Source organism: Urocitellus parryii, chromosome 11, assembly GCF_045843805.1.
Source record: "Urocitellus parryii isolate mUroPar1 chromosome 11, mUroPar1.hap1, whole genome shotgun sequence".
Taxonomy (NCBI): Eukaryota; Metazoa; Chordata; class Mammalia; order Rodentia; family Sciuridae; genus Urocitellus; species Urocitellus parryii.
In genome coordinates, this window is record NC_135541.1 from 80793307 (window position 1) to 80799306 (window position 6000).

Genomic DNA, 6000 nt, shown 5'->3' on the forward strand with positions numbered 1-6000 from the left:
CATACGGGATGAAAAAGGTAATATCACAACAGACACTTCAGAAATACAGAACATAATCAGAAATTATTTTGAATCCTTATACTCCAATAAAATAGAAGACAGTGAAGGCATAGATGAATTTCTTAAGTCTTATGATCTGCCCAGATTGAGTCAGGAGGATATAGACAACCTAAACAGACCAATGACAATAGAGGAAATAGAAGAAACCATCAAAAGACTACCAACTAAGAAAAGCCCAGGACCGGATGGGTATACAGCAGAGTTTTACAAAACCTTTAAAGAGGAACTAACACCAATACTTTTCAAACTATTTCAGGAAATAGAAAAAGAGGGAGAACTTCCAAATTCATTCTACAAGGCCAATATCACTCTGATCCCTAAACCAGACAAAGACACTTCAAAGAAAGAAAACTACAGACCAATATCTCTAATGAACCTAGATGCAAAAATCCTCAATAAAATTCTGGCGAATCGGATTCAAAAACATATCAAAAAAATTGTGCACCATGATCAAGTAGGATTCATCCCTGGGATGCAAGGCTGGTTCAATATACGGAAATCAATAAATGGTATTCACCACATCAATAGACTTAAAAATAAGAACCATATGATCATCTTAATAGATGCAGAAAAAGCATTCGACAAAGTACAGCATCCCTTTATGTTCAAAACTCTAGAAAAATTAGGGATAACAGGATCATACCTCAACATTGTAAAAGCAATCTATGATAAGCCACAGGCCAGCATCATTCTGAATGGAGAAAAATTGAAGGCATTCCCTCTAAGATCTGGTACAAGACAGGGATGCCCTCTCTCACCACTTCTGTTCAACATAGTCCTCGAAACACTGGCCAGAGCAATTAGACAGACAAAAGAAATTAAAGGCATAAAAATAGGAAAAAAAGAACTTAAATTATCACTATTTGCAGATGACATGATCCTTTACCTAGCGGACCCAAAAGGGTCTACAAAGAAACTATTAGAGCTAATAAATGAATTCAGCAAAGTGGCAGGATATAAGATCAACAGGCATAAATCAAATGCATTCCTGTATATCAGGGACAAATCCTCTGAAATGGAAATGAGGACAACTACTCCATTCACAATATCCTCCAAAAAAATAAAATACTTGGGAATCAACCTAACAAAAGAGGTGCAAGACTTATACAATGAAAATTACAGAACCCTAAAGAAAGATATAGAAGAAGATCTTAGAAGATGGAATAATATACCCTGTTCATGGATAGGCCGAACTAACATCATCAAAATGGCGATACTACCAAAAGTTCTCTATAAGTTCAATGCAATGCCAATCAAAATCCCAACAGCATTTCTTGTAGAAATAGATAAAACACTCATGAAGTTCATGTGGAATAACAAAAGACCCAGAATAGCAAAAACAATGCTAAGTAGGAAGTGTGAATCAGGTGGAATAGCGATACCAGACTTCAAACTATACTACAGAGCAATAGTAACAAAAACAGCATGGTACTAGTACCAAAACAAGCTGGTGGACCAATGGTACAGAATAGAGGACACAGTAACCAATCCACAAAACTACAACTATCTTATATTTGATAAAGGGGCTAAAAGTATACAATGGAGGAAAGATAGCATCTTCAACAAATGGTGCTGGGAAAATTGGAAATCCATTTGCATCAAAATGAAACTGAATCTCTTTCTCTCGCCATGCACAAAAGTTAACTCAAAATGGATCAAGGAGCTTGATATCAAAACAGAGACACGGCGTCTGATAGAAGAAAAAGGTGGCTACAATCTACATACCGTGGGGTCGGGCTCCAAATTCCTCAATAGGACACCCATAGTGCAAGAGTTAACAACTAGAATTAACAAATGGGACTTACTCAAACTAAAAAGTTTTTTCTCAGCAAAAGAAACAATAAGAGTGGTAAATAGGGAGCCTACATCCTTTGAACAAATCTTTACTCCTCACACTTCAGATAGAGCCCTAATATCCAGAGTTTACAAGGAACTCAAAAATTAGACAAAAAGACAACAAATAACCCAATCAACAAATGGGCCAAGGACCTGAACAGACACTTCTCAGAGGAGGACATACAATTAATCAATAAGTACATGAAAAAATGCTCAACATCGCTAGCAATCAGAGAAATGCAAATCAAAACCACCCTAAGATACCATCTCACTCCAGTAAGTTTGGCAGCCATTATGAAGTCAAACAACAACAAGTGCTGGAGAGGATGTAGGGAAAAGGGTACACTGGTTCATTGTTGGTGGGACTGAAAATTGGTGCAGCCAATTTGGAAAGCAGTATGGAGATTTCTTGGAAAGCTGGGAATGGAACCACCATTTGACCCAGCTATTCCCCTTCTAGGTCAATTCCCCAAAGACCTAATAAGAGCATGCTACAGGGACACTGCTACATCGATGTTCATAGCAGCACACTTCATGATAGCAAGATTGTGGAACCAACCTAGATGCGCTTCAATAGATGAATGGATAAAAAAAAAATGTGGCATTTATACACAATGGAGTATTACTCTGCATTAATAAACGACAAGATCATAGAATTCGGAGGGAAATGGATGGCATTAGAGCAGATTATGCTAAGTGAAGCTAGCCAATCCTTAAAAAACAAATGCCAAATGACTTCTTTGATATAAGGGAAGTAACTAAGGACAGAGTAGGGACGAAGAACAGGAGAAGAAGATCAACATTAATAGAGATGAGAGGGGGGAGGAAAGGGAGAGAGAAGGGAAATTGCATGGAAAGGGATGGTGATCCTTAGGGTTATACAAAATTACATACACGAGGAAGTGAGGGGTAAGGAAAGAATAATACAAGTGGAAGAAGTGTTTTACAGTAAAGGGGGTTGAGAGAGAAGAGGGGAGGGGAGGGTAGGGGAGGGGGAATAATAGAGAATAGGATAGAGAGCAGAATTCATCAGACACTAGAATGGCAATATGTAAATCAATGGAAATGTAATTGATGTAACTGATGTGATTCAGCAATCTGTATACGGGGTAAAAATGGGAGTTCATAACCCTTTTGAATCAAACTGTGAAATATATCAAAATAGATGTAATGTTTTGAACTACCAACAATAAAAAAAGAAACAAAAAACAGAGAGCTGGGCAGGGTAGCTCATGCCTGTAATCCCAGCGGTTCAGGAGGCTAAGACAGGAGGATCGCTACTTCAAAGCCAGCCTCAGTATAAGTAAGGCACTAAGCAACTCAGTGAGACCCTGTCTCTAAAATACAAAATAGGGCTGTGGATGTGACTCAGTGGCTGAGTGCCCCTGAGTTGAATACCTGGATCTCCACCACAAAAAAAAAAAAAAAAAAAAAAAAAATTGCAATGGGCATGAAAGTGCCCAACTGTAAACCCAGAAGGTTGAGGCAGGAGGATCACAAGTTCCAAGCCAGCTTGAAACCTTAGTGAAATCCTGTCTCAAGATTTAAAAAATAAAATTAAAATGGACTGTGGAGTATCTCAATGGTAGAGGAACCCCTGGGTTCAATCTTCAGTATCAGGAAAAAAAAAAAAAAAGCAGAAGATTTCTTTTGGCTCACAGCTGGAGAGCCTCAGCCAGGGTTAGCCAGCTCCACTGTTCTGGCCCCTGAGTGAGGCAGAACAAGGTGGCCCAAGGCCCTGGTGGAGCAGAGCTGCTCAGCTCCTGGAAACCAGAAAGCAGAGGAAGCAAGAAAGAGGTCAGCAACAAGACACAATCCCCAGGGGCCAGCCACCTAGTGACCTACCTGCTCCAGGCGCACCCTCTCCCCCTTACAGTTGCAGCTCAGTAACCCACTCAAATTGTTAGCTCCTCCAGTAGATTAAACACTGAGGGGTTACAGCCTCACTGCCTAAGCCCCACCACTGACCTTGCTGCACTGGGGATCACATTTTTTTTTTTTCAAAACGTGAGCTTTTAGGGGAAGATTTCTAGATCAAAACCATAAGAAGTACTTTCAAAAACTTTCAAATACTACAATAGGATTTTTTTTTTTCATTTTTTTTAACAGAGAGAGGGAGAGAGAGAGAGAACTTTTTAATATTTACTTTTCAGTTTTCGGGGGACACAACATCTTTGTTTGTTCCTGTGCTGAAGATTGAACCTGGGCCGCACGCATGCCAGGCGAGCGCGCTACCGCTTGAACCACATCCCCAGCCCCTACAATAGGGTATTTAAAATAAATGCCTATCTTGATTTGCTCTCTCAAAGCAAACAAGACTTAAAAAAATTAATTTTAGACTTAAATGAGTGAGATTTGTTTCTTTAAATAAGCATTCAGTATAGTTAAATGTTAGCTGGGCATGGTGGCTCATGCCTGTCATCCCAGCAACTCCGGAGGCTGAGGCAGGAGGATTTCAAGTTCAAAGTCAACCTCCCCAATATGGCAAGGCCCTGAACAACTTAGTGAGAATCTGTCTTAAGTTTAAAACAAACAACAATAAAAACAGTGCAGAAACGGTGGGCTGTGGATGTGGTTCAAAGGTAAAATGGCCCTGTTTTCAATTCTCAAAAGGAGGGGACTGGGGATGTGGCTCAGATTAAAGTGCCCCAGGGTTCAATTCCTATTACCAGAAGAAAAGATAGAAGAGGAACAGGAAGGAGGAAGGGGAAGTAGAGGAAGGAGGAGGAGGTGAAGCAAAGCCAGATTTTAAGGACAGGTAATTAATGTAGTTAGGTAAATCGGGTCAAATATCAAGTTCCATAAGGAAAATGGAGACTATAGTGGGAATGGAAGAAGAGGGTGTCCGATCTGAGTTTGGGAAACCTGAACAAGACTTGGGTTATTGAATGTTAATGTCTCCATGGCCTGGGACGCATCCCAGAGAACTGTTCAGGAAGTAGCTCCCAGTAAACTGGGAGGCGCTAATCAAACCACTCCTGGCCCTTCCTGCCCAGATCACTCCTCCCCTTGCTCCTCCCTGGCCCATTCCTCCAGCTATTTCCCACCTTTTGGCCTTCCCTTCTGCATCCCCCACCACTGCAGGATGGAGGGAAACAAAGGACAGGGGTGTGAGAGAACTAAAAGAAGATCTTAGCTATAAAAAAGGGGAGACCCCTCTTCCACGGATTCCACCTTTTGGGTCCCAGAGAGGGGGAGATGTTGAGAGCCACAGCCGAAGGGGCCCCAGCAAACTTCCAGCTGCCAGCAAACTTCCAGCTTCCGGCTGATGATTGGCTCACAGTGGCCCCAGCAACATCTAGCTGATTGGCTCTTCTGTGGTGATGCTCATTGATATGCTCTTTGAGCTGTTTCCCCACCCTTTCAGACTGCCAGCTGGTGATTGGATCACAGCGGCCCCAGCAACATCTAGCTGATTGGCTCCTCTGTGATGATGCTCATTGGGCTGTTTCCCTGCCCTTTCAGACCACAGAGCTGCTCATTGGGGGACTTTTTTTGCTCTGCCCATGGGACCCAGCCAATTGGTCTCAAGAGCAGGAGGATTTGGGGAGGTGGTGAGGCTGGTGGTTGAGGGAGAGGCTTGTGGGAAGCCGGTGGTGGCAGTTGGGCTATGAGGGTTTTTCCTGAGGAGCTGTTTTGTTTGGCATGTGTGGTTCTAAAAATAAAGTTCGTTTCTTTTGACAAGTGGCTCCTGAATTGTGCCCAGCCAGACTGCGGCACCCCTTCTTTCTCTGGGGGGAAGTTATTTCTGTTGTCCTTTAATAAAGCCTTCTGTTAAACCACGATGCAAAGAAGACCCCAACTCCAATTTTAAATCAAATTAAAACAAGCTTGTATTCTGGCTGGCCTGGACTCTCTCCTGAAATCTATAGGTTAGAGGACAGTCCCCCAACTCTCTAGGAACAAGGTTTTATAGCACAAAAGTTGCAAAATGGGGGGGTCTTAAAACTTACAGATTTCAAGATTTTGACAAGCATAATACAAAGGTAGGTAGTAGGTTAATGATCTACATGACTTAACATTTCAAGTTAGGGAGTAAATTCAGATCCCAACGCCAGAATTTATGAGGCCCCGCTAAGGTTTCAGAGAGGGTTGTTATCTGGT